Here is a 27,659-nt window from a genome sequence, read left to right as displayed (position 1 = left end):
GCGGATTTGTTTTCTTACCCGGAACTGGGTGAATTTCGCCCAACGTTTGAGGCGTGTTTTACCAAAGCACAACGAAATAAATCAAAGTGTAAAAAGGTGTAAAAATAGGGGAGAAAGGGGGATCAGGGAGCTGAGCCCGACCCTACAAACCACATCTCACCCCCTGGGCCCGCCGCAGTTTCCTGCCCTGTGCCCTGACAGACTTTTTACCAGAGAAAAGCCCCAAATGCTGTCTCTGAGGCACAGACCCAGCCAGGGCGCCTGCCGCCTTCCCTCACAGCCTCACACCGCCTCTGGCCAGGCTGCTGGTGACCACTGCTGTCCCCTCACCCCCCTGGGCAGCCCTCCCATTTCCCAAAGGCCCTGGCATGGCACCCCTCTGGGGCACCTTTGCCTCTGGTGATACTTCTGGGGGCAAAAAAAAAAGAATAAAAGAGTGCTTCCATTAGCATGTGCTTTCTCTGAACGGAGGCAGGGAGCCGTGGTTTATAATACACCTGTGAAAGCCAGGTGAAGATGCTTGCTTCCAAGGAAAAGGGAGCCAGCAGATTTGTTGTAATGGCATACACATAATAGCTGCAAACAGGCTCACGTGCCCTGACCTTTGCACTTCAGACACACACTCATGCAGCAGAAACTCTTGCCAGCTGCTCAGGTACTTGGTTTCATAATTCCAGTTGCATAAAGGGCTGGACGCAGCGTCAGCTTTCTTCTCGTTCCTACATCTTTCCTACCAGTTCATCAACTTCTGGCAACAGTTTGCTGTGCTTTCTGTAGGCTTCAGGGGTTCTCCCAAGGATTGAGTCACAACGTGCTTTACACTGCGAGGAGCCACCCTTGCTCATTTTACTCTTCGGCATATAGTGGTACATCCTTATTTTACAAAACCTCCGCGACCAGAAGCCCTATCCAAGCTGTAGGGTTGGTGGTTTGCTTCTATTAGAAAGAGATTAGTGACTGCTGGGTCAGGCACACGAGCATCTTACTCTGCCTGAATAAGTCAGTACAGCCTCAGTAATTACAGATACATGTGATCTTAATGTGTCACTAACATATGGTCAAAACACAGCAGCATGAAATGCACTTGCTGAGCCATAGAATTGTGCAGTTAGGCCTCTGGGCATAGAGCCTGGTTTTGTTTTCTTTTTCATGCAAGCATATTTATTTTAGTAAAAGAAATAAATAAGTAAGTAAAAAAAAATGCATCCTCAAGACCATCAATGTGAAATGGGACGTTGTTTCTTCATTCATTATTTCAGCTGATGCTCAGCCCAGAAGGCTCTATAGACTGTTCCACTTTTTAGCTGTGTCCTTTCTCTCTTCTTTCACTGTATCTGTTTCGTTTGTTTGTCTGTGTCATGTTAGTGTTAGGTCATAGGTTGGACTAGGTGATCTTGGAACTCTCTTCCAACCTAAATGATTCTATGACACTTTTTTATTCTAGCAGGGAGTATCTGTACAGAATACAACAGAGATTTCCCTATATAAAGGGAGGCAGTGCTTGTTGTATTTTCAGTTGTTGATGAAAGTCTGTGGGAAAGACTCTGCACAGGAAAATGAGCAGGGAGACAGTAGTCTGGAATGGTTTACAGGTATAAATAATGGATAAATGAGACTACAATGTTAAATGGTATCCTTAGGATGAGCAACTAGATTGTTAAAAGGATGGTGAGGTCAAAACCTTTAGCAAGCACTAGAGGTATTACCCAGAGAAGGGAGTAGCTGTTCGAGTATAAAACATTTGTAAATTGCTACTATGCAGTATAGCTCTCCTAAGTATAAGTTTTAACTTTGCAATAAAGTGGTGTTAAACTCTGCTGTTGTTGACACATCCTATATTCTGAACAAATGTGCCCTGAATGTAAGGGATGGATGAGAGCTCAGAAGGGGCAGGATGATGTTTACATTGACACACACCTAATTTTCAAGGGCTTTATCACTGCCTTCTCCATTCTGGAAAAGTTTCGGACATTAGCAGCAGCAGCTACTAGCAAGTTGCTTTATATATACTTTGTTTTTACATTACTTTGTATTTGTAAATACTACAACAGACTGCTGTCAGGGAAACTCAGAACTTATAGTCATGGTCTGTGACCTGGAGCTTTGTAGTGTTTTACTAAATGGGTAGTTCCCGATATTGTAAATGTCAATATCTTAACTTTCTGATGGTAGCTGCCTGGGGCACTTCCAGAGGCTTCTTCTGGATCCCTCTAATCATACAAGTTGGCCACTTCCTCAACATACGGTAGAATGCAAATACAACAATGAACAGCCTGCTCAGTAACCATCACCCCATCAGCTGAAGCCAAGCACATTTCATCACCACGTACCATTAACCCCTCAGCCATAGCTCTTACCACATCCTGAAGCTGTCGGGGGCTGGCAGGCCCTACTGCAGGTGCCACGTTTGCTGCCTGCTGCTGTGATTCAGCAGCTCTGCTGCCACTCCTTGGAAAACAAGCTCGTCTTCCCAAGCAGCAGGGTAACCTGCCAAACCAGCTCACCCCGTGGCTAGATGTGACACCAGAGGAGGAGAGCAGGACTGTACCCTTTCACCACAATTTGACAATAGCTGTTGCTACACTTCAGGCTGTGCATAGCATATGCCAGGAGCACCATGGTCCTGGCTGTATCAGCCCATTTTCTTCCCTTTGTATTCTCCAGGAATCTAGCAACCTAGCTGAGGGACCCTACGAAGAGCTTTTCATTTCCAGTTTGCCCAGCTTGCAGACTGGTTTCCCCCAGAGGAACAGGGAAGCACCAGTGCCTGCAAGGCAGTGCTAGCACCTGTGCAGAGGTCTGGAGCTGAACCTCCCCACTGGCAGCATGTGGCCTGAAGCAAATCAGGCATACAATGAAGCTGTAGTCTAAACCCGTCTGAATTTGGTTGTAATTAACTCTTCTGGGTCCTGACAAGTTATACGTAGGAAACAGACCTAGAAAGAGTTGAATGATTGGGCGCCTTGCACCAAAGAAGTCCTGCAGCTGTGTTAATTCAACAAGAAAGTAACAATTGTAGGGGAAGGTCAGCTGAGACACAAACACCTCTAATTTAGCCATAAAACCAGAACCCTTACAAAACCCTTTATCCTCCTCACAGTTCAAGAGAGAAGAAAGAAAAATCTTTAAAGAATTTTAATGACTAATGTTTAGCCCAACAGCTTATTAAAACTGTGAAGACTAAGGAGCTTTAAGAAGAGGGAAGAAGCATTTCTGAACAATGACTTCATGGTTATGCTGCTGAGGGGGAACGTGGATGCTTGGCTGTACCAAACGCAAAAGTTAATCCATTTAGTTAAAACAAAATGTTCAAATTCAGTCTTCTAATCTCATTTCTAACACTGATCCTATCAGCATTTCTAAGGAAAAACTGCTGGGGACCAGGATGGACCTCCACACCATCCTTGCAGTCCTGATGGAAAGAGCACAGGCACAGAGGGAAGCTTTGACACCAACTCATTCAATTTTTACCTGGCCCTTTAGTCAGCCCCCTCCTGTCACCATGGGAGGGTTAGATCAGTACTGATTATCCTCCCCCATTCTCACATATTTTTTCCCACCTCTCCAGCACTCAGCTGGGAGCTGATGCGAAAAAATATGGCTTATCACCTAGGAGCAAAAAGCAAACAGAACTTGTTAGCTTTGGAGATCTGCTGGCCGCAGAGTATGGGCACAACATGTGGGCTGCTGGGTGGCCAAAGGAGTGGAGAAGCCCCACGGTGGAGCAGTCCTGGCTAACTAACCCCAGCTCTCTCTGCAGGTTGGTTCTCCCATCTTCTCAGAGGATCGTAGAATCACAGAATATCCTGAGTTGGAAGGGACCCAAAACAATCATCAAGGAAACAGTGGTGTACATGGTCAAAAGCTATTTGTGCAGAATAAGGCAATTTCACAAAGTCTGTTGGAGGCTCCTTGTACCTTACTATGTGGTAAAAAGGGTGCAGAAGAGGAAGCCTGATGATCTTGAACATTGTTCCCTGTGCTACCACCAAACCCATGTAAGTGTCAGGGTGATTTCCTTGGAGCAATGACCTGTTGGTTTTGTCCAAATGAAAGGCCAATACTTTATTTCCAATTGAAAATACTTATAGCACTGTTAATTAGAAATCAAGGGTAACAGGGGAAGGCCTTGTTACATTAATTATTAACACCAGACACCAAATTAGGTCCTGGTAATAAACCAGGTTATACTGTAAGCAGCAGAAATAACTAAGTATAGCCTTTAAGCGACATGTACTCTGTCCCCTATATTCTCCCCTCCCACAGTAATTTCAGCTCCCTATCTCCTGTAACATTTACCCCCACACCCACTTTTGACAAGAGACAGCATGTGCTGTGCTGAACCCCAAAAGACCTGCAAACCAGCCCACCATATCATCACTGGTAAACAGGCTCAGTTTTGTCCCTCTACATCAAGCTCCAGATGAGATGCACAAGTATATTGGTGAGATTTCAACCCTTTTTAATTGAATTGATTGGTCAATACGTGTACAAACTAACTTCGAGGGACACATGGCCATTCATGTGGACATGGATGCATTTGCATTGTGTGAAGCCAGGCTGAATGAGACACCACATTTCTCAAATGACAACTTCCCTTTTCCAGTCTGACCAAAATGGCCTGTAAATGAAGTCCATCAAAGATGTGCATCTTCTTGCAATCTACAGTCATAAAAACACATTATCTCAACAAGACGAGCCTGGCACTTCCCCTTCAGAATCTGCAGTGTACAGCATAAAGCTTGAACTTTTATATTCTGCTTCTTGATCGTTCTAGTGATATTTATCTTGCCCTCTCCTTCTGGATTAACCTACTGATACGGAGGAATAGCAGAAGGATGTTGTTATCTTCTATTGCTGCCAGGGAGAGTTCCTATCTGCTGATTCTTGTCAATTGTCATTGTCTGTTCTTTTGCTCCATTGCTTGCTGTTTTTGACAAGGTAGCTGAACCACAGTGCTGGGATGAATTTCTACAGAAATCCAGATTTCCATGGAAAATGAACGCTTCTGGTATATCAAAGAGACAAACATGAAGTAGCTTGCTTCTATCTCACTGCTGGGCTGCAAGCAGCACATGCAGATTGTCTTGGAGAAGAGTGATAAAATGGCTCTGGTTAGAGTCCTCCTAAGAAATGTTAACCCTCTATGGATGACAAAATCCCTGTCTAACCTTCTGTGCAGCTGCCAACATTTCTAGTTTCCCTCTTGATAACTCCTGTAATGTAACATGTGACAATAAAGAAAATTTGCAGCACAACAGTCTGGTATTAAGTTATTACAGGATTTTATCTGTATTTGTTGCAACTTCTTGCCTGACACTTGTCAAAAATATTGCATCTATATTCAGCTACTTGCATAGTTCATAGGCTTTTGCTTCCTTTTAAGTTTGGAAGGCTCTTAGAAACAAACCACATGCAGTGAGTATTTACAATAATGCAATAGAGCCAAAGGGTTAGCTATTATATATATCATACAAATCAGTTAAAAGAGACAGCCTCTTCAGTGAGAAATAATTAAACAGTGAAGTGAAACGAGAGACACAGAAGTTTGGCCTTCCTTGCTGCGGATCACAAAGTAGCTCATCAGTTAGGCAAGTGTCCTGGCAGCACCTTTGTCAACAAAGTTTTTTTTCTTTCCAGTTAACACAGATCCCTTGTACAGTCAGTATGCTCCAAATCACTTCTCTGCTGAACAAAGTTAGGACTTTGCAGATACAATTGCATGATGCCACTAATTGCATTAATATTCTTATACTTGAATCCTTTCATTATTTTACATCAAAATCCTCTCCACAGTCCCACTGCAGTGTTTCTTTGCTGCTTGCATCTTAGTTCTTTCTATGGTAACTTCCCTTCAAAGTATTACTATTACGGAATTGTGATGCTGATTAACCAGATGTAGGGGTTTTGTTTGTTTGTTTGTTTTGTTTTTCTAGAAGTCTTGTGAATTCATTTCTTAGGCTAGATATAATGCAGAAGTCACATAAAGTACTTCCTAGCGTATCTGTATGTCACCCCCCTCTCAGTCCATCACCTCCTGAGGTCATAGTCTTCTCTGTTCTTCAGCTCTTTGTAGCAATCTGTTAATATCTCTGGCATTTGAAGCTAAGACCCAAGTCACACTACGAAAACAAGTGAACATAATTTAATTAAATATCCATTAAGTAATCTCCAACAAAATATATTTGCAGACACAGAGAAATTGCCTTTGGTGACTGGACTACAGCAGTGCTCTTCTTGCCCTGACAGCTGGCAGAACCTGGGGCTCTCCTCAGGAGAGCTTGTTACCTGGTGGTTATTATGGGGACATTTGAGAGGTGCAGGTTGAAATTCCCATAGGCAAAGAAAGGAATTTGTGCCTGTTGTGCCACAACCTCACTGAGTGAGCTAAGCTGTAGACTGTTGCATATGAGGAGCACCCATCTTCATTTCTTCTCCCTTTGGCTGTGCTTCAAAAGCAAATATAGCCAAGGGCTGGGAGCTGAGAAGAGTCCAGTGTCCTGGAAGCATGCCTAGAACTCAGGATAGCGACCAAGCTGAACTCCTGGAGTCTCAGACAAGCAAAACAGACTTTCTGTGTTGTGATTCAGATGTGAGATATCTGGCCCTCTCAGAGCCTTCCCAGGGATTTTTGACACCTTAAAGCTTACACAGCAGCTGAGCAGGAGGATCGCAGGACTGCAATTTTAGACTGTAGTGTCCTAATCCCATTTCAAGCAGTTTAATGCTTTGGATATACATACTAATGTCACAGAGCCAAAAAGGAAAAAAAACTCAGCTAAACAAATAACTGAATATTAATTCAAGAAGAGAAGGCCTTCATTTTTTCTTGCTTGTATAGATGTACAGTTGGTACTGCTTTTGTAGTTACCTATTAAACAATACTGAGTTCAACAGCAGTGCTAATTACCAGTACAACCACATGACCACTCTGGGCTAATGATAGTCCTAAACCCTTGTTATCTTTTAATAGCTAAGCTGATTAAACAAGCACAGGGGAAAAACAAGGTAGAGAAATTACCTTTATGGTACTTTTCCCGGGAAAAGAAACGTGCTTTCCAAGCATGCCAAGTGCATATATTGTGTCACTTTCCAACCAGCTAAGATACAGCTGCCCAGTAACTACTGATTTCATATCTCTGTGAAACTGCAGCATAGGACTGGAAAAGAGGATTGAAATAGGCTAGGTAATACGGACAAACTTGTGAGCCCAGGGAATAATCATCTAATCAAGTGTATGTCATAAGCACCAGTTGCAATTTATTTTTGCTGCAAACCTTCCCTCTCCCTTCTCTTTCTTCCCTTTCAGTTCCACCATAGAAAAGAGGTGTCATCCCCAAAATGGTCAGGATGAAAACTTGCATGGGGTTTTCATACTGCAACATTAAAACCAGAATTTGTCTCTGCTTTTCACTGCCTTGTTTCAGAGAGAAATAAACAGAGGAAAGACAACATTTCTTTGTTTGAAGGCCAGAAAAGACCACTATGATCAACTTAAGTCCATCTTTTAGTAGCTAAACTGATTAAATTAGCACAGAGGAAAAACAAGGTGGAGAAATTACCTTCATGGTGCTTCTTCTAGGAAAACAAAGATGTTTTCTGTATCCCAGCTCCCCTCTTTTCACATCTGTCCTAATCTGCTGTCCCCATAGCATGGTGCATATATGCAAACAGGAGGAATAGCAGTGAAATGGATTAGGTTCCTAAAAGGTAAGTGATTGCAACTAATTGTTCATGAAGTTCCAGCCTCTGAGATAGGAAATACCTTGCAGAGACTTCATGACCCCCTTGGCCAGTCCTATTTAACCCTTTTAAAATTAGGAAAAAGAGTCAGGGGTACACCAAGGATGCCATATCCAGAGAAAACAGACCTCAAGATAACCAGGGGATGGATTAAGGTAGAAACCTGAACATCAAGGGCAGTCTTCCACCCCAGATGAGATTTTGATGAGCAAATGTTTCCAAATTCAAACTATCTCACTAAGGATTTGGCTTGTAGCAAATGTGAAACATTTCCTCACCTCCCTAATCTAGGTTTTAGCTAGCTGATTTAATCTGCTGTGCTAGAAGATTCCAGCTGACAGATTCTTTCCCCAGAGTCATGCAGTTGATATGAAATAAATAGAAGGACATCAGTGGAAAAGGGTTTTGAAATTGGCCTTGGGAGACTCTGCACTAGAAAGCTCTAAAGAGTGCTTGATAACTGTTCTGTGGAATACCCTTCCCAAACAAACAGAAAACCACCCACGTGTCTTCTGTAGCATCTAAACTCTTTCAGAAGTTTCTCATTGATGCTTTAGCTACTGATAAAAACTACAGAAATTTAAGAAATATTTTGTTTGCTGAACAAATTGTACAAAGTAATTGTCTTTTTTTTTTTTTTTTTTTTTTTAAACCTGAAAGATCTTTTGTGTTGCAGTAAATCCAATATTTTTTATGACAATGGCATCTCAGGAGCAATTAGTACGTGCTAGACACCTAGGCACACTGAAGCTGAACTGGCTAGAGAAGCTGTTTTTATGTCAGTCAGAATTTGTTCTCGAGTTTATTTTTTTCCTGAATTAGACACTGTAAATAGTTGCAACATGACCCTATACTGACCTGGCCAGAGAAATCCACTTTCTGTGGATTCGTTTTCCTGTGCTCCCCCTGCATTTCCTACCCACCCTAACCTGCTGTCCCCATGTATGTAATTGTGAGAACTGCCAGGATTAGGTTCCTAAAAAGTGTAAGTTCACAATTAACAATTTGTAGAGGTCCAACCTCTGAGATAGGGAATGTTTTGCAGAGACCCCATGACATGCTTGGGCAATACTATTTAACCTCTTTTATATCATGGGCACACAAAGGATCACAACCTCAGAATTGTTTGCCAATTTCTGGCTTCCCTGGCTGCCGTGACAAAGGCATCAACAGAGGCTAGTACTTAGCCTTGAGAACCTAGGGCTAAATACTGTGCCCAAGGTTGCTGAGAGAAAACCAGAATTAAGCCCACATCTGTCCAAGCCTTGTATGTGTGCAATGAGAGAAATTCTGCTTTTCTGGAGTTTATAGGTTTCAAAGACTTTATTATTATTATTATTTTAATTTCACTATTTGTTGTTATTATTATTAGCCTTTCCCTCATATGTGACTGTATATACACACATGCAGGTAAAGTACATTTTTTATTAGATAGCCTTAATTAATATCTGTCTGGTGTGTTAGAGCAGCCCTGTGTACTCAGAGTATTTCTGACAAGCTTCCAACATTCAGTTTTATTCCTTGCCTTACTACTTGGCTTTGTTTGCACATCGATGGAGCATCGACTTTCAAATCCCTTCCCAGGCAGAAATAGGTGACCTACTTTCAGCCCTGGACATCTGCTAACTGGAGCCTGTCCCTCCCTCTCTTCCTTAACCCCTTCTTTCCTCCCCTCTCTGCGGGGCATCTGCCAGCTCTCGGCCCTTCCAGGGAGCTGTGTTTAGCCTGTGTCTCCTACAAAGGGCTTTAGGACTCGGGGGACACCTCTCCTAAATAAACGCAGATTTATGTGGCGATGGGGATGCCTGGGGTGTGCACGAAGCCTAAAAGAGGGTTGCAGTTCTGAGTCTTTGCCACAGAAGGGCGCCCAAATCGCACGGCCAAAGAGCAGGGCTCTGGTACAAGCTGGGTGACCTGGGGCACCTGGCACCATCCCCGCAGGAGATGTGGCAGAAGAACAGGAGCAGGCCCTGGGGCTGGCTGCAGCCTGGGGATAAGGGGGGACTCTGGAGAGCTTGTGTGGCTCAGAGTTGCCCCAGACTCTGAGACAGTCTCGGCCCAAGTTGAGGTTCCTGGGCCCAAAGCTGGGAAGGACTTGTACACCTCTGTGAATTTCTGATGGACCCTTTCCCTGTGCTGAACAGGGATGCTGGATTTGCACAGCAGCAGTCCTGTCAGCAGCACCCACGAAGGAAAAACCAAATAGTCATCCTGCCTCACAAGCCTCTCCGTGGAACTGACAGGAACCTCACGAAGTTCAGCAAGGAGAAGTGCAGAGCCCTGCACTTGGGGACAAACAATCCCAGGCACCAGGACGTGCTGGGGGACGCCCAGCTGCAAAGCTGCCTCGCAGAACAGGACCTGGGGGTCCTGGTGGACACCAAGTTCAACAAGAGTCACCAACGTGCCCTTGCCACTAAGGTTAGCGGTATTCTTGGCTGCATTGCACAGGGCATTCCCAGGTGTTCCCCCCATGGCTCAAATCTAGGGCCAGTCCTGACATTTTTGTCAATAACCTAGATACAGAACTGCAATGTATCCACAGCAAGGCTGCTGATGGTACAAAACTGGCAGGTTTTAGGAAGAGAGGCCTTGCAAAGGGAGCACTGGGCAATTAGCAATGGCAAATAATTCAACAAAAGAAATTGCCAGGTGCTGCACCTGGGACAGAGTAAGGCCAAACATGGGTAGAGACTGGGAGATAAGAGGCTGCAGGGCAGCTCAGCAGGAAGGGATCTGGGGGTGCTGGTCAGCAACAGGCTCAACGTGAGCCAGCAGCGTGCCTGGCAGCCAAAGGGCAAATGACATTTTAGGACACATTAAACCCAGCATAAACAGCCAGTCAGGATTCTCCCTCTGTATTTAGCATTGGTACAACCCCACCTTGAAGATGGTGTGCAGTTCTGGTTTCCACAAAGTAAAAACGTCCCTGAAAGTATCCAGAGGAGAGAGTTGATCTAATAATAGGCTGGAAGGTGTGTCCTATGTGGAGAGGCTGAGGACATTTGAGTTGGCTAGTTCGGAGAAAGAAGCCTAAGAGGCAACCTCTTCTCCCTAATAACCAGTGAATACAAGGGAACAGCAGAAAGCTGCACTGGGGGAGGTTCAGCCTGGACATTAGGAAAAACTTCTTTACCATGAGAGTGATGAAATACTGGAACAGGCTTTCTAGAGAGGCTTTCCAGAATGGAGAGCCTCTTCATTAGAACAGGCTTTCCAACTGAACTGTTCTATTCTCTTCTATTGCCAGCAAGCTGAGGGATGTGATTCCTCCCTGATGCTCAGCACTGGTGAGGCCATACCTGGAGTACTATGCCCAGTTCTGGACTGCTCAGGACAGGACAGGCATGGACATCACAGAGAGAGCCCAAGAATGGCTCCTAAGATGATTAAAGAAGTGGAGCACAGCCCCCATCAAGAGGGGCCAAGATTGCTGGGACTGTTCAGCCTAGAGAAAAGAAGGTTCTGAGTGAGGGTTTAATCTGTAAATTGACACCTGATGGAGGTGGACATATGGAGGATGAAGCCAGATGCTCTTCAGTGGTGGCCAGTGACAGGAGGAAAATTTCTCCCAGAGGAAAAACTTTTAACATTCCATTTCCATCCAGAGGACCTCACTTCATCCTGCAGCTGGTACAGATGATAACATCATCAGAAATAATGCTCTTTTTCAGAGAGAATGCTATAATGTCACGCTCTTCAGTGCCCTCATGTGGTTACTCACGAAAAAGCATTTCCATAGCCTTCAAGAGGCCTGGGCTTTCCACAAACAGTATCCTGGGACCTACATAAAATCAGCAAAAAATCAGCAAGATCAAAATGAGAAACTTCCTTCACCTGTCTCCTTGTGATCATCAGTTTTCTGAAAAGAGGAAGAACAACATCATTTACATGGTGTACAGAAAGCAGCAAGCACAGAAGTCAAATGGGACTATAATAAAAAATATTTCAAATAAGGAGAAAGGCCTGTTTAGTGAATCCTTTTTCTTATACATTTTCCTTGTAACATTTTCCAGTTGAAATGAACAGTTGTTCATTTACAGATGAACAGAATTTCAGATTTCCATCAGGTGATGTAGTACTCTGGTGCACACACAAGTTTTTCACTTTTTTTCTGCAGTTCCAGGAATTGTACTGAGATAGCAGCTAATACTTGAGGAAACAAGACAAATAGGACTATAAAATGGATCCAAGCTTATGGAGAAGAAATGATTCAAAGCAAGAGTCATTCTGCAAAGGGTTTAAGAGAATGGATTCAAAATCTGTCTCTTCAAACTAGGGTGAAGGCAGTCTCAAGAGAAATTTCCCTCTAACTGAGAAGAGGAATGCGACCTGTTCTTCTAAGATATATTAAGAGAAACCCTAAGGATTAACTTGCCAGGTCCTGCATCTAACTTTAAAGCGTCAGAGACAGAGATGGTTTTTCTGTATTTTTCCAGATAATTCCACTGGTCAGGCATACATAAACAGCACATATTTCAATAGCAAAGAACATGACAACTGCTTCTGTAACAGTCTTGTTCTGGTTCCTTGCAAAGAAACAGCATACTCACAGCTTCCTGAAGAGTATGTTACAACATTCATTAAAAATACAAATACTAAAAGAAAGAGCAGCAGGGTCTGAGGGATCTGTTGGCTTTGGTTCAAAAATGATGGCTCCTCTGCTGAGACCTCTGATTTAAGTCAGGAGACATAGAAAACTCAGTTTGTCATTCAAGTAGTGATGCAAAAGACCTCCTGACTGAGACACATGGGTAGCAAGGGTGTGAATTGATTCAATTACTACACTTTTCCAAGGAAAAAATGTATTAACACTGGTTTCACCAATTAAATGACAACGAAGATCATATTAAACATTAATGTTTTGTTAAACTCCTTTACTCCATTTACTGATGCAATTCTGCATAACGCATTGACTGCACACAGAAGTAATTGCCTCAGTGGAGTATTTGTGACAAAGATCGATGACTCAAATATTGGAAAAAGAGACTTGCAACTCACCAGAATATACATGTTTCACTACCAAGTACCTGATCCCAGAAATGGTCTGTCCTCGGCCAGTAGGTGGCATCATTACTTCTTTTTAGGAAAAGGATTCAAGGCAAAGATCTGTAATCAGAAAAAATATGGTCACTATATACATATTCTTGCTCTTTTCATTTTGCTTAAAATAGAGTCCTTTGCCTTAGGAGCTTTTGTTGCATTCCAATGCAACAAACACAGCACCATACACAACCTGACCACACCAGAAGGCTGAAAGAAAGAGGAGGAAAATACTGAATCTCAGCCTCATGGTAGATCAAAGATATGGTCATTTGTGACAGCGAACAAGGTGCATACAGGGAATTTACAGAGACAGCACTGCATCTGATTCAAAACCCATACAAATTTCTACGTACAAAATAATTAGTTATGACACTTTCACATACAAAAGTATGACACATACAAAAACTATTTTGTAAACTTCTTTTCTCTCAATCCATCCATGCTGAACAACCCAGGACCTGAATCACAGAATTTTAAAATAACTATTCTACTTCTAAAGATAGGTGTTAAGCCATGCAATAATTCATAAATACTCCTACTAAAAAGAGGGTTGTATCAGTCTTCTAGTGTAGGTTAAAAATAATGGGAAATGTGTTGGTTTGTCTCTGTATAAAATAATATTATAAAGTTTTTTTTGGTAATAAAAATAACACTAATGAAAATAGTTTATACATATGTATCAATTAAATAAAATCAGTTGGTTAAAAAATGGCCATGGTGCATGAAGTTCTTCATTGCCTCTCACTGGTTTGGAATTCTTGGGTTAAAAGTCTTTTTTTCTACTACTTTAGAGAAGACAGTATAACTGTAGATTTCAGGCTAAAGACATTTGCCACTCAGCCTGAAACTCTAAGCTTTCCTATAGCTGATAGCTAGAGGATTCTTTTGTATGCTCTAGGCCTTGTACATTGCAATTAAACAATGCATTGTATAAGGTTGACATATTGTACACAAAGCCATACTTTTGCAGCATTACACTATCATTGGTCGGATGCCTCCTGTTTTCTTCACTACACCAAACGAAGCAAATTTTAGAGACATTCTGTACAATAGCTGTATTTGGTCTATAATAATAAACAGTGAAAGAGGAAGAAGTACACTTGGTTTAGGAGAGCTAACACTTCTAAATTACTCTTTTTAACCAATGGTTAGAGAAAAACAATGTGCAAGTTAGCATCCCCTAAAAGGACCCTATTTTGGGCTCACACACCATAAATTTTGCACCCCAATCCAGTGTTTCAGCTGCCTTATTTAGTTTCAACAACTATTCACTGACTGCCAGCTGACATTTTTTCCCAAGGCCCTTAGACTTCAGGTGTTTTATCCCGTACCTCAGCAATGACAGACCAAGACCGAGCCAAACACTGGGAATAACTGATGTCTTGCCAGGGCATGGCCTCACTGCATTCCTGCACTATTCAGGAGCTGTTCCACAGCACTGCTTAATAACAAACACACATAGCTTTTTCCTAGTGCACTCCACCTCCAAGAACAGAACCCAGTGAAGATCAGCATGCCTTTTACTGCCTCATATTTAACTAATTCAGAGTTTCCTGTATCATAGATTGACCAGGCTAATTACTGGAACTGAGCCTGTAAAAATACACAAAACCATCCTCAAATGACTGGTGGACAATACTGTCCTTAATCCATTCAAAAGGATTCCGATTCAGATCCAATCATTCAAATGGCTAAGAGGTGTGAAGATCTGGGGCTGCCAGATTTCCTGAAAGATAACATGAAAGCAAACTAGCAAGCCAGCACAGACAAAAAGGTGGCAGCAGAACTATGCTATCAACACATCCACTCCAGAATAATATTTTATATTAATCCTTGCATCTAATTGGACATAATACAAACTACCAGAGAGCTGTCTGTTTTACAACACTCAAATAATTTCCTAAGAAGCAGCACAGGATGGCTGAGGTGGCAAGAGACCTCTGGAGGTCATCTGGTCCCACCCCTGCTCAAGAAGATACAAGAGAAATCATGATTTTAAGTCTGTATGTATATTTATACACACACATGTTCCTGCAGAGATTTTCAGTGAAATCCACTTACATACTATCTTGTGTCCAGATATCTGGAATTCTTCCACTAGAACTAGCTATTATTTTTTGCTTAGAAATATTAGGGCAACTACCAAGAATGAAGAAAGTAAAGTTAAAAATGATAATAAAAAATACTTCATGCTGGGAATAATTCCTATATTCTAATACATCACCACTAGCATACAGTTAGATTTGGTGTTAAGTGCATAAGCTATTAAGCCTGGTGAGCAACAATACAAAATAGTTTGGGCAGCAATCTGAAAATGTCACCTGCAGGATTGGTTGACAGAAGAATATCATGCCCCTGAAGACAGAACCCTGTCAGGCCTATTACTCACTGCACTGAGACACCAATTCAGGACTGGCTTAGAGAGAAAACATGTTATTTGTGATGTTTTCAGATCATTGTGGGCCAAGGGTGCTTGAGCAATCAGTTCCATCTGCCTCCACATACCAGAACAGGAGTATCTGCAGCTCCTCCCCAGACTTCCTGGCTCCAGAGCTGAGCTACTTAAAGGAAACCCTGGTTTCTCTCTGCAAACTCACTGGACCCACTGTGCAGGTGGAGGCAAGAGCTGGGACTTCCAGTTCTGCTGAATAAGAACTAGCAGTGCCTCAGCAGCTGTGGCTGAGTGATCTTCCTGTGTAATTCTTAACAGCGGGGTTCACTGTGATTAGCTGTGCTCAGTTCACTGATTCACTGCAGCACAGTGCTTGCTGCAGCAGCTGCTTGCAGCTTCTCACTGTGACAGCGTTCACTCCAGAGGCAAGTGGTGACTGATAAAGCTGCCTGTCATGCTCTTCCACCTCTCCTGCTCCCCACCACTGGGGAGCAAAGAACAGATGCTAGGTGACAGAGTAAGTTGAATCAGTGGAGCTGTGGGTAAAACAAAGTAATTTATACAGTACTATCAGTCATACATTAAATTCTACAATTTATTCAGTCATTTAAGCTAACCTGTTTTACCTTTCATTGCCTCAGACTGGGAACATGATTTTCAAAGACCAGCTGATGTGAGGAAACACACTGAATCTCTGAAATCATACCCTTATTTGTAAACCATAAAATTAAGAAGCAGGATGTTTTTCCCAGCATGGCACCCAAGCTGCCAGGTCAGGCAGCTCTGTCACCTGATGCACCCCTCCAGCACTCACATCTAGCAGCCACGCCTCCTCTGCAATGCGCTTCTCTCAGCAGATATAAAGCAAGTGAGCACGTGGGGCAAGTGATGATGGACAAAAAGCTTGACTGGTAGAAGACAAATACCAAAAGCATCTCTGCAGACAGAAGCCCCAGCTTCAGCAGGGGATTAGCTGTGTCAGAAATTTGGGGATGGAACTGATTAGTATGGAGATGAGGCACTTGGAAAGGATATTCTAAGCAAGTCTGATCAGAAGAATGCTGCTTTCCTACTGAAAAGGTGAATTCTTTCCACAGAAGTACCATTCTCAGAGATACTTATGCACCGAGCCATCTCTCTAGCAGTAATGCCAACAGGCTGTGCAATCTCAGATGAGTCACTTCTCCATTTCTTCACCTATACAGGGAAACTAACACCACTTCCTCCCTCGCACTGTGGGAAAGTGTAAGCACCAGACAGCCTTTATACTGTGTTCCAAAGATGAAACTATTTGAATAAACATTAAGCAGCAGTATCCTGTCAAAATTTACTGCCAACATATGGTGGGGCTGAGAAAATAGAGACATTGCACAGAAAATGGAAAATAATAAGGACCTTCTCCTGGTAGAAAATCACTGACCAAGGGAAGGGGAAGGAGAAGGAAATCTGCAAACAGCAGAATCAGTTTCTCTTCATCATTATGTTTGCACCCTGTATTCCCAGGCCAGACCAATGAATACAGACTCAAGCTTGTTCCCTTCAGAGGGTGACAGTTGCCAGTCTCATGCCCTGCGTGACCTCTAATTAGCTCCTCTGTCAGCCAATTGTACTGCTCAAATTCCAGAATCCTGAAGAAAAAAAAAATAAAAAGCAATAAAACAGTCTGTGACCTCTCAAAGTTTGCTATTTACTTTTCTGCAGTAATGTACATGAGCTGCCGGTTTCCCATCGTCTTTGGACTGCCTATATCCCAGTGTACTTCAAAGCGGGCACCTGAAACAAGACGCTGCGAACCACTGCATCGTAAAGCACGCACCATGATCCAGGTCACTCACAATAAACTAACCTGAGGGCACTGTAACTTATTAACCAACTTTCTCTCCTGGCATTGTTCACAGTTCTACAGCCGCAGACCTGCTGGGAGTCTGTTGCAATCACCAGCAAGCAGCCTCTCAGGGGAAGTGTTCAGAGTACTACCAGTAGGAAAAGCTGGTTGGCACAGCCTTCCTTGAAATGTGAGTAACAGGAGGGCTTTCAAATATGGCCTTTCCAAGCATCCAGAATCACGCTTTGCAGGCACTTCCCCATGCAATGATTAATTGTCCAGATTCAGTGCCATGAGACAACTAATTAGTGTTCATTGAGATCGCCTCCATGATCTAATTTGGAGTATTTTCTTGAGAATTACAGTATTTAAATTAAACCAGTTCAGTTTTTTGCCTCAGATAAATGGGAGAATAATGATGACTGGAAAGTTTTAAGTTTCTCCTCCTGCCTGACACAGTGGGCAGATACATACAGGCGGTAACTGTTTCCCAGGAGAGGACAGCATGACTCAGAGAGAAAAAAAGGAGCCATCACACTGTAGAAGCAAGTAATGCTGGCTGTGAAAACCCTCTGCAATGTTACTGCATTTGTTAAAGGTGAGACTGACTTTGCTCCAAAATAAAAACAAGCTGCTACTCCCAGAGGAAAGCGAACGTGCATTTTACTTTCTGGAATCATGACATGCCTGGAGCAGCAGCACAATGGCAATCCCTGAAGGGCAGGAGCTCTACTACCACCCAGTGAAGCTATAATTAGAAAACAAAAGATAATTAGAAGCAATATGAGCATGCAGAACTAGCTCAGGGAGTGATTGTCAAAGACAGTGATGCAGCTGATCTCAAACGAAGATGGAAAAAAAAAATGACATGAAGCCAACTTTGCACCACATTGTTGCATGTATTGTTTGCCCTGGCATGGTATAGGTAGAAGTCAGAGACACCACACTGAGACTAATTAAGACAAGCAAGATAATGTGTTACAAGTAACTATCAGGAGTAAGATTTCCCTTTCTTTCTGTCAGTAAAATCTGCCATGACAGAACTACAAAAAAAAAAAAAAAAAAAAAAAAAGTATGATTTGCTTGCTTACATAAGTAATTTCTTATAATGTAATCCTCAGAAACATGAAGTTCCAATTTCCTGACCTAAGAATTGGTGTCAAACAGATACACACACAAGTAAGCAGCACCCCCACTGAGAAGCAGCTACAATGAAAAAAATGAGTGTAAACTCATCTGTCAAGGTATAGGTTTCAGGTTTTAAGCCCTGAGATCTGTCAGTGTTTAGCACTACTTGCTGTGCACAGAAATACAGCTGTGCTCTCCTGCTGATGAACCTCTCTAGCCTAGTGTTACGTGAAGTCCACTAGGACACACAATTTAATCTTTTTTAAGCTGACGCCCAATATGCACAAATTGTAATAATACTGATGACAGTGTAATTAATACAGGCACAGATTCCAGAATTACTCCTAACTGAAAGTGTGATATAAAATTGTTGAACCATAACGTGAGCAGCGGAGGTCTTTCCACCTCCCAGATGAGTGCCTGTCCCAAGAAGCCCCAGAACTGTGCTCCTTTTCCTTTTCTTCATTTCTGATCCCATGAATCTCGCTGCACAGGATCACAATGGGAGGAAAAGGGAGTGATGCTGCACAGACTAGAGGCAGCCTGATGGTGAGCAGGGCAGGAGGGGTTGTATTCCCACAGACTCAGCAGGGAACAGAACTGTCTTTCTGATGAACTTCTCGGAGAAAACAGGAGTTCTTCAGATTTGCTTTCAGCCACAAGTCATTCAGTGGGCAGAAAATATTCGAGAAGCATAATGAGAATTTATCTGGTGCCAACATATGTATAGTCTGGCAACTGCAAATGCCAAATGTTCCCATCAGTAAAAAATATAAAGAGTTATTCCCTGCCTCAGAACAGATTGCCTGGCATTGCTTGACATTATGAACAGTGATTCTGCTCGCCTATTAGGGGTAATTATAAGAACTGCAGAAAAAGATCTTTTCTATCTTGCTCTGTGTTCTTTTTATTATTTCCAAACTGCCATCACACAGAAAATACTATACTAATGTGGATTACTGGCCCTATTTGACCATAAACAGTTAAGAATAGCAGAATACTCTTATTTTATATCTCAGGAATATTTTTTTGCAAATAAAATCCTGCTCAGTTGTGATAAAGTTAACATCAAAATGCTTTCCACTTTATAGATTATGGGACAATTCATACGAAATGTCAGAAATCTACAATTTTCAGGTGCTGTAAATTGCCTTTTTTTTTTTTTTTTTTAATGCTCAGCAGGGATGCAGAGCATCTTGCTCTATTCACACAAAGCTTTCCCCATTTATTCCACACACAAGGTACACTGAGAAAAGTGAATGCACATCTGTGACCTGTCTCTTCTAAGACCAGCAGCAGGACTGCTCACTGGCCAATGTCTAGGAGTTTCTTCACCTACTTTTCAAGTCCTTTGCCTACTTTTCAAGCTCTGAAAAATGAGGGGGTATTCATGGAGCTGCTGTATCTCTTGACAAGGGAGAGGCCGTTCCCATTTTCCACAAAAACCTGCCACGTAGAGCATGTTCACTCAGACTCTACACACAGCAAAAGTTTATCCATGAAATTTAATCACTATGAAAACATGGACAGTTATTATTCTTATTATTTTCTTCTCTACATTAAACCATACGTTGCAGGCTAGATGGCCATGATGGTTAGGGGAAAAGTAAAGAATCTTATCATATTGGACTCCAAGATTACAGAATGTTTGCTATCTATTAAAGCAATAGAAATAAACACATGGGGAAAAGGTTAAAACCCTGTCTCAATACCAGCCCGAGATACCCAGTGTTGTTTTAAGCTCCTGAAATGACAGAAAAAAATGACTCACCCATGAACAAGTAGCATATTTTTTTGTAAAACCCATGCCATATTTCTCGTTGACATTCTTAATGCAGCCTACATCTTGCAACAAAAGCCTTAATTTATGAACAATTACAAAGTTACACAAGACCTGACATTAAAAGTTTAAGTGTAGGTGTTTGGAACCAAGCCAGATATCACGAAAGACCTGCTCAAACTGTGAAAAGCCATAACACAGAGCCTACCTGTCTGCTGCACAATGGCGCGTACAACTTATTACGGGCACACGGCTCTTCATTACTCAGAACTATCCAGCTGCCTGGAACATACTTCATTCTATCTAAGCAGCATTATGCTACCATTTTCTTTGATTTTTAGCCAAGCACCTTCAAATTTCACCATAACAGTGTTATTGTCCAGTTTCTGAGCCATGAGAAGGAAAAGATTGTCATCTGGGCATTTTTTCCAAAGTGTTCATTTGGCTTTAACAACCGTTATGGTGGCTCAGAAGCAGATTTCAGCTGAGTTCTGTAAAAATCACCTTGCTGCTCCCTATCAGAAACTTTTCAGGCACAGAAAAGTCAGATATGAAACTTAGTTGATGAATATGATTTGCATAAATAACATCATTTTGTCTGCAGCCAGTTTTTTTTTTTTCCCTGTCTAATGGAGACGGTCTACTAGCAGCATGTAGTGCATTTCTGTAGTGTCTACAATATGAATCAGTTTCTCAGGGCACTCTCTGATCCTGTATCAAACAAATTAACACATTCTACTAGTAGTCACAGGCACATCCTTCCTACAAAATGATGCTTCCTCAGAAACAGAAATTGCATAGGTATTTCCAGACTATAGCTGCCTCTCAACTTGGATGACTGATTTCCTATCCCATCCCAAATAAGCTTAAGTCATCCTACAAAAAATATGCTACTTTAATTTGCTAGTAGATATAAAGTCAATAAATGGGAACATGGACATCCTTTCCTTTGGGCTGATTAACTATTCTAGAGAAAACAGAAAACCAAGATAATGTGTCAGTAGAGAACTGACTCATTGATTATCTTTCTACTATTTGTTTTTCCCCCAAGAACATAGAAAAAGGAGGGTTTATGTTCATTTTTCTACTAGTTTCTCAGAAGTATATTATGACTTCAACTTTCGCATTGATGTATTTAAGCACATCCTATTTATAAGATTTAAGGTTGCATGGTTAATAATTAGGCTATAATTACAGTTTTGGTTTTGAAATAACATTTTAAATTAGATCTTAATTTTACTTTTCATCTATAGTTAGTCCAGGGAGACAATGGAGAAGATGCTAATTTTTAAAAACATAAGGCTAGTACCTCTCCATAAACGATGATCAACGAAAATAACAATCAGCAACTGATGATGACCCAATCAGAGCACTCAATGACAACACAGTTCTTGATTTAACAAGACAATTAAAATACTATTATTGCTTATGATAACAAGTATGTTTCTTTAAAATTCATTCAGATCTTGACAGTGAAGTAAGCATACCACTACTATTTTTCTTTAACATTATTAGATACCAATGTACAGTATTTTATATTGAGTATATATTTTTTCATTTTTTAATCAGCATCTTTTATTCATGGTGGCATTTCACTTTGTTTTTTCCAAACCAATTGCATTGTTTTTGTTTGTTTTCTGTAGGGTTGGAATATATCCCATGACTGTTTATAGCTTAAAATTGTTCTACTTGCCTTATTCAGTATAGCACTTTAAAGAGTACTTTTTTAAAAAAAAAAAAAAAAAAGCAAGTAAACATAGCAATATTTAGAAGTCATAATAATAGAGCACACTAAATATCTTTTTTAATATAATTTTCACTTAAATTGTCTTTGCTTTTCTTAAAAACAAACAAACAAAAAGCTATTTGTTTCTTTTTCTGATATTTATTAATACCGAATAAATTTAAATTAAAGAATGTAAATTCTCTGAAGGCAAATTCAATGATTTGATGGTGAGATTTCTACAAAAAACTTCCTTGTTCACGTACAAGCAAGAATTCAAAACAATCCAAACACTTATCACAAGGCACAGCTGCTCTTCACCTGCCAGTAAAGTATACAGCAACCTATTGCTTACTACTTATCAGGAAAGTGCCAGTGACGTTTCTGCAGTTCTTCCATCAACAACTGCAATATGTTCATATGCATAAACATATATTTACAGGTCGATAAATGTCATTATGCTAAACCTGTGATAATCCAGGGAATGACTCCTACGAAGCAGTAGAGCTTGTCTAACATATGCCAGGTCCATTTTCTGCCTGTTACTTTCAAAGATAAACGTGAAAACTTGCAAAACACCCCTCCTCCTCCGTCCTCCCCCCCCAAATAATTAATTTGTACACAGACTGAAGAAAGAATTTTTTGGCTTTCAGACTCAGAAATCCCCAAATCACTTTTCACAATTGCATATAAAATACAGGTAGTGCTTTAACTGTGCTGTCAAATGTGATAGCCATTCTGTACTCAGCAATATTTCAAACACCATCCAAACGTAACCATACAAATGTCACCTCTGCCTACAGAATGTTATAAATGAAGCAATATTAATCAATTAAGGGACAGTAGAGTGCATGCAGAAGCAGCCAAGTCTCCTGGAGGATTTCAATAGGGAGTTCTGGGTGGGCGATCAAGTTTGAACTGCAGACCTGCCAAGGCACACGGATTCTCTCCATGATAAAACGGATTTCCGGACCCACACCAGGAGAAACTGGAAAACTTTTGCCTATAGCCAGACAAGGGAAATTTTGCTATATTATTGGCTGCAAGAAGCCATTTATCAAATCATTTTGACTTCTGCTCACAGAAAAACATGATTAGAGGCCATGTACATATTTCCACCCCGAATTTCTGAAGACAGCATTTTCCTATGAATTAGCATGACACAGAATGACGCTCCTCTCCTAGGCTGCTTGGCAAGTGAAAGTCCTGCCCAAGCCTTTCATGCAGAAATGAAGACCCCCAAACACATGAACTAATGTGCAACTGAAGTATCACTAAGTACCATTTTAATTACCTATTTATCTTGTACCCAATAAACCAGAACAGTAAAAATATATCCTCCTCCTTTGCATTGTAAGTGCTTGCTGTGCCTAATGAAAGGATTAATTTTTTCCAAATTGCTTCTTTGTTTAGCATAATAGATCACTTACTCCTGCAATTTTAGAGATTTCTTTTCAAGAAAAGATGCAGCTGTACAGTATTACATACTCTTCTGAGGGGATGTTCAGAGGATGCAGTGCAAACCAATTTTGTTTCTTTCCATCCTAGCAATCACATTTGTACATGTTTATAAACTGTGCAGTACACTGATGACGCCAACCTTTTGTTATAAACTGACCCCAAAGAAACATGATAGCGGGCTACCATTCTAACAGGCTTTGGGACTACGATAAATGTTGTTATTCAGAATGGCTGCCAATCCTCCTTGTCTTGAAAGGCACAAATCTCAAAATGACAAACATTTCCTCAGTTGTTACCACATATGAAGATGCAGCATAAAGTTGTTGTCAGGAACAGTTGTTGTTCTCAGGCTGCAGATCTGTGGTGCCCACACAAATTACACAAAGGCCTACGCAGCAGAGACAACACAGAAACCACATGGATTGCATTAACAGCAAAGAAACAGGGCACTGGAAGAAGATGGCTGTTATATCAGGCTTTGCTTTTGGTGTTAAAGCAGTCAGTCATCCAGGATGACAGGTCCTCAAAGTGAATAAAACAATGGTAAGCCTGTATCTAGTTTTCTGTATGACAGACTGGTGCAAAGAAGGAGTCAGTCAGTTTTTGTTGGCAAATGGCTGTGATGGGTACCCTGGGAAACATAGGGTCCTGCCATAAGCTCTTAGCAGTCAAACTAACAGTAAAACAATATGTGCTTTTAGTGCTGTCTTTGCTTCTGCTATCCTCATCTTTTGGTGAGCACACAAAACCAAGAAAGTTTCTTAATGCCTGGCAGATCAGTGTTAATTAAACACTGCTAAGGATGTGTAAAGAAGCAGGGTGGGTGGCAGTGGGAGTTAGTAATGAAAGCAGGGAACAGAAGAGATTAAATGATAACATCCTACCCTAAAGGAGAAGTCACCTTGCTGTGCAGCTCAGGGGAAGGCAGATAAACCAAATCTTGCAAATTAGTATCAAGTCATTTTAGCCCTTGCAGAAACAGTCTGCATTAAAATGGAAATGGCATCTGAATCATGTGATTTTAGAGCAGGGAATTTAGACCAAGCTCTGCCGATGATCACTAGGTCTGGACCTTCTGCAGAATGCTGCCTAGCATCTCTGACTGCTGTGACAGTTTGTCTGCCTTGCCCTAGAGACATCAACTTTTTTCTAATCGGTAGCATCCCACTGACTGCAGTCCTTTCTTCTGTCTGGCATCTGGGCAGTAGGAGGTAGCGGTGTGTCTAACATTTTTGTATGGTGCAGAATAACGGAAGCCTTGGCACAAAAAAGGGATGAGGATAAAAGAGAGCTGAGGGTGGACTGCTGGGATCTAGGCCAGAAGTCATGACCTCAGACAGCCAGAAGAAAAGATCATTAGAGAAAATAAAATAAAATTAGTTTTTAAGTATTTGAACAACCAACAGTAATAATTCTTTTTAAAGAACTACCCCTGCTGTACTTACTAAAAAATACAGAGACAATTGTTTGGAATTATAAAAACAAATCAAAATAACTTTGAACAATTAAACCTAACAAGAATACTTAATATATAAGGAGAGTGTTCAGTGCTTTGCCTGACAGCAGTTTCCAGGGAATTCAGTTTAATATCTTCGTTAATAGTATAGATGATGGGGCAGAGCGTACCCTCAGCAAGGCTGCAGATGACACAAAACTGAGAGGACTGGTTGATGCACCAGAGAGTCGTGCTGCCATCCAGAGCAACTCTGACACATAATCTAGAGAAGGAGGCAGACAGGAACCTCACCAAGTTCAAGAGGAGAAGTGCAGAGTCTTGAACTCGGGGAGGAACAACACCAGGCACCAACACATTCTGGGGGGCACCCAGCTGGAAAGCAGCTCTGCAGGAAGACACCTGGCGGTCATGGTGGACACCAAGTTGACCATGAGTCCTGGGCAACCAGCTCTGAGTGGCCCTGCTTGAGCAGGGGTTGGACCAGATGATCCCCAGACTTCTCTTTCCACCTCAACTGTTCTGTGATTTTTAGATGTTTTTATACACCTGCTAGCATTACTTCTAACCCTTGTAGTAGGAAGGAAATAAAGTGAAAGATATGAAACCAGGAATGAATGACACACTAAACTGAAACTCAAAACAGATCCCAAACTTTGAAGATCGTTTAAGATTATTCAATAAGACATATGTGGATGACACTTTATGTGAGAAATATTAAAAGATCACTCTCACAGCAAAAAAGTTTGTTTTTTTTTTAATCCCACTGACAGAGAATGGCCCCTGTATATAAATTACTGTTGTGCTGTAGGAAAAGAGTTCCCATCCTCATAAATCTCATACTAGTTAAGTCCAACCACATAGCCTCTTTAATGAAAAAAATAAATAGTTGCCTAGATAATGCCCGATAAAGTGTATATATAGTATATATATATATAATGACAGTCTTTCTTTCCCCACTTATTTTTAAATAAAATCACAGAACCTGCTTGGATCCAGAAAGCACAAATTAACCAGCAAGATTTATTAAAAGTGCTAAAGAGAACAACAACTTTACTTGGTTCTTATCTCAGGTAGGCAGTGCCTTACTCTGAAAGCTCTCCTATAAGCAGCAACTGCCCCAAAAGGAGTAGTACCAAAACATGGCACGCAGATGTTTTCTCCACATTTGCTCTGCTTTAGAGGTCTCAATTTACTACTTCTAACAAAACTATAGAAGCATCCAGGAAGTTTCTTCAGACACAATACATACAAGATGAGATAAATAATAATAACAATAAAAAAATTAAAGAACCAAATGGAACTTGCAGAGACATTACAATCTGGCATTATTAACATCATCACTGAATGCAAATACAATACAGTGACTCACTGAGTACTAGTAGTATGTAAACATATCGTACATTGATTGCGGAATTGAAGTCCTGGAAATGCGGTTAAGAGCAAACATTAAAAATTTTATTGGAGTCCTTGATATAAAGGTGACACTGGAGATTGTTATCATACTCAGAATCCTGAAGTCCAGACATAGCAAAGTACATGTTGTCCCCCACAGATTTAAAGCAACAATACTTATAGCTAAGAGAAGGAGGAAGAAAAGAAAAATAAATAAAGACTGGTCTACAAAATGAAAAACAGTTTTAAAATTTCTATTTTTTATTTTTCTGCTCTTTGCCTAGAGCTCAAGAGAACATACATTCTTAATGTGCTTAATATAAATTACACCAAAAAGATGCTACTTCTTGATATATCCCAGGTAAGTTGATTTTAAAGCAAAACATACATACTCTTGAACAAATTACAGCAAAGAACTTAAGGAAAATGATAATTAATACTTTAATAATCAAAATAGACTACATCAATCCCATTACTGAATTCTGTTTGACTCTCTATATCTATATGCATTGCAATAAAAAGCTTCATAATTGCAAGCTACCAATAAAGAAGCTTTAGGGTCAAATCAAACTGAACAAATGTGGCTGGGTGGGGTTTTTGTTCACAAGAAGGATGTACTGTCCTTGAAATTATGGAAATACAGCTGTAAATACAACTAAACCTTTGATAGATGTCAGAATTTATTTTCTATCAGGAGACACTTAATGTTTACCAAGTTTATTGGCTTTTTTTTTTTTTTTTTTTTTTTTTTTTTGAGATATCTAAATATTCACTGAGTTCAGAACTGATTTTAAAACCACAGGAGTAAAATTCGGTGTTAAAATCAGTCAGGTTGCTGCACTTGAGGTGCAAAACAAACAGAAGTGTAACAGCAGTGGCAACGCGCTGTGGCTAAGAAAATAAACCCAGGCCTGTAACAAACTTCCACCAGCTCACACAGGCATCACAGATGGACATTTTTTTAACCAAATTTAGACATTTTAGACAAACTATGATCTTGCCCAATGGTTATGTGCCATTCCTACCTTTGCTTAAGCAGCCAGCCAGGGTATGCTCAGTGACACTGCAGACTACTTGAATCACAGCAAGTGTTCCCTCTGAGTGATGGCTTCAAGGAGCTCAGACAGGCATTATAGATGAAATGATGACCACTGACTGCAGAATAGCCACTTGTGGGATATGCCAGTGAGCTGCCGCTGAAAGGAGGGGGCTCAGAGCATGGTCACTTCTCAGGGGAGCACCTCGCTTGCCCTTCAGAGGCCAGGAACTTCCCTCAGGGACTGCTTGAAGCAAAGTCACATTGAGACAGCTCCCCATCCTCTGACAAAACATTAATCCTCTCAGCATACAAAAACAAGAGGCAGATTTTAAGGCTAACCTTAGCATGTTTCCCTACTGAGATATGCTGTCAGGGACCCCTGTGGTATTTGCAGGTGAAGCAAAAAGTCACACAATGCCTCTGGCAAACCATTTCGGTCCATCATCACCCCCAATCAGTTTTTTCAAACTACATGGAACAGTACAAATTTTATGCACTTGTCTGCCATTTATCCTGAATTTTATAGTATGCAGCCCTAAAAGAGGCTGGCTGGCTTCCTCAAGGCAGCTATGATCCTCAGGAAGGGGTGGGGCTTTCCCTGAGGGAAACCAGGCATGTGTTGGGTTGTGGAAGGGTCTAGAATGCTCCTGTGCTGTGAGGAAGCCCCTAGTGCA

The 27,659-nt window shown here is 41.2% G+C and overlaps 1 long non-coding RNA gene across 2 annotated transcripts; it reads right to left on the bottom strand.

Annotated features, from left to right (window-relative positions):
* Positions 1-4,441: 4,441 nt before the first annotated feature.
* LOC110353304 (uncharacterized) lies at positions 4,442-27,579 on the bottom strand. 2 transcript variants are annotated; one of them, XR_005266174.2, is made up of 4 exons: positions 26,972-27,579; positions 12,745-12,852; positions 7,022-7,160; positions 4,442-6,122 (listed from the first exon to the last, which is right to left on the bottom strand). It is a non-coding gene; the product is annotated as an uncharacterized lncRNA (long non-coding RNA). The 2 variants fall into 2 exon arrangements; XR_011809771.1 differs by lacking the exon at positions 7,022-7,160.
* Between the last annotated feature and the right edge of the window lie 80 nt (positions 27,580-27,659).

Source organism: Anas platyrhynchos, chromosome 5 (genome assembly GCF_047663525.1).
Source record: "Anas platyrhynchos isolate ZD024472 breed Pekin duck chromosome 5, IASCAAS_PekinDuck_T2T, whole genome shotgun sequence".
Classification (NCBI taxonomy): Eukaryota; Metazoa; Chordata; class Aves; order Anseriformes; family Anatidae; genus Anas; species Anas platyrhynchos.
This window is presented reverse-complemented; position numbering and strand designations above follow the sequence as displayed.